A 2,151-nucleotide genomic window follows, 5' to 3' on the forward strand; every position below is an offset into this window, starting at 1 on the left:
CAACAATCTCTAGGATTGAGTGAGTTAATATGACGATCGATCATTATTAACTCACTCAACCCTAACACCGACTATGTCCGTAGTATACCCAGGGTTACTTTTACCCCATGCCTATTTATTACATTTTTATGAGACAATTTAGAGGCATAGTATCAAAGCTAATGTTTTTCGATTTTACACGTTAATGGTAGTTGACTAAAACTGTCTATGCACATGCTCATTTTTAATACATTTTATTCCAATGTTAAAAAGTAGCAAAAAATCTCTAGGGTTGAGTGAGTTTAGTGAATTATTGCCTAATAGTTCCCGTTAATTATCCTGCAGTTTTAATGACAAGATCAACCAGTCATAAAACACTGGCGTGTAAAACAAGAGACTTGATTCCGTACCGTAGTATCTTATCCAATGATTCATATCAGTTATTTATTATTATATTACACAGCAGATGTTTTCTCTCTCTCTCTCTCTCTCTCTCTCTCTCTCTCTCTCTCTATCTCTCTCGCTCTCTCTCTCTATCTCTCTCTCTCGCTCTCTCTTTCTTTCTCTCTCTCTCTCTCTCTCTCTCTATCTCTCTCGCTCTCTCTCTCTCTCTCGCTCTCTCTTTCTCTCTCTCTCTCTCTTTCTTTCTCTCTCTCTCTTTGTCTGTGTGTGTGTGTGTGTGTGTGTGTCTGTGTGTGTTTTTCTCTCTGTCTATATATTGATTGTAGATTGTAGAGAGTCCATTCATCCATGCATAGTGCATCATTTAAAACTATGTGGAGTTAAAAGATTATCCCCAGATAATCCTCACTGAAGCATCGGGATTAAGTCATGGGATTAAGTCATGGGATTAACCATGGATAACTGTAAATCCGACGAGATCACAAATCATCGATAGTCATCACTTGATAACATAGAAATACATTTATATTGCTCAATGCACAATGATCAACGTGTACATATATGCAGGTCTGACATCCGAACCCGCTTATGAGCCGAGTTTAACATTGTTCTTATGGACAAGATTTTGTGTCATAGTTTGAGATTTCCATTACGTCAACGGGCCCATAAAGAATTGTGACCCTTCGGCTCAAAAAAAGGTATTAAGTCGGGATGGTTAAGATGTTGAAAATCGAATTTATAGCCAGAAATATCAGACTTGTGTTGAGTTTGTATGTTTGATTGAGGAGAATGGATACCATATTTTAGGATGCTAATGGCAACAATTTATATTTTTGACCAGTTTAACATTAAATTCACCTTTTAAGCATCCGGTTCGTTCCGACATAATACCGTTTTGAGACGATGGGTCACAATTGGGTTATCAGACCTGAAAATACGTATACGTTGACGGTGATGAATAACATGCCGTACTCTAACAAAAACACGTATTTAGAATTTTGGCCAGAAAACTCTTCCTTCAAATATCGATTCATTAAAAATACTCTCGTCTTGGCAATATCTCTCAAACCTGGGACTTCGTGAAGTACGAGACTTTAGAGTTTCTATTTTTTTTTTTTTTGACAAGATGAAAATCATTTTAATCGACTGACATCTCCTTTGAAGGGAGAGATTTCTGGCTAAATGTGTAAATATATTTTTTTTTCCAGAATACGGTAGAAAACCGATTGTTAGGTAGATCCTATATAAAGCACACGGTTTTGTTTTCTGGGTTTTGAAGTTTTCAACTCTTCAGACTTGGTAAGCAGCTTTTAATACTAACATTTAGAGTCAAGATATGCAAGTAGCTTGGGGTTTTTTTTTAGCATTGAATAAACAGTAGCACAGCATTATTATTATTATTATTATTATTATTATTATTATTATTATTATTATTATTATTATTATTATTATTATTATTATTATTATTATTATTATTATTATTATTATTATTATTATTATTATTATTATTATTATTATTATTATTATTATTATTATTATTATTTATTATTATTATTATTATTATAATTATTATCATCATTCTTATTATTATTATCATTATTATTATTATTATTATTATTATTATTATTATTATTATTATTATTATTATTATTATTATTATTATTATTATTATTATCATTGCACCGAATAATTATGTGCGGCTATGTGGTCTTGTAGTATATCACTCGCTTTCGGATCGAAAGGTCCTGGGTTCGAGTCTTGCTCGGAGCA

At 32.3% G+C, this 2,151-nt stretch overlaps 1 protein-coding gene across 1 annotated transcript in view; it reads left to right on the top strand.

Moving 5' to 3' along the window:
* The first annotated feature begins 1,665 nt into the window (after positions 1 to 1,665).
* LOC144979281 (uncharacterized) overlaps positions 1,666 to 2,151 on the top strand; it is a 10,377-nt gene continuing 9,891 nt past the window's right edge. Inside the window, exon 1 of the mRNA XM_078925898.1 lies at positions 1,666 to 1,680. The gene's annotated coding sequence lies outside the window, so the exon portion shown is untranslated. The remainder of the gene's footprint in view (positions 1,681 to 2,151) is intronic.

Source organism: Berghia stephanieae, chromosome 9, assembly GCF_034508935.2.
Source record: "Berghia stephanieae isolate SIO BIC M18660-M18661 chromosome 9, UCSD_Bste_1.3, whole genome shotgun sequence".
In the NCBI taxonomy this organism is placed as follows: domain Eukaryota; kingdom Metazoa; phylum Mollusca; class Gastropoda; order Nudibranchia; family Aeolidiidae; genus Berghia; species Berghia stephanieae.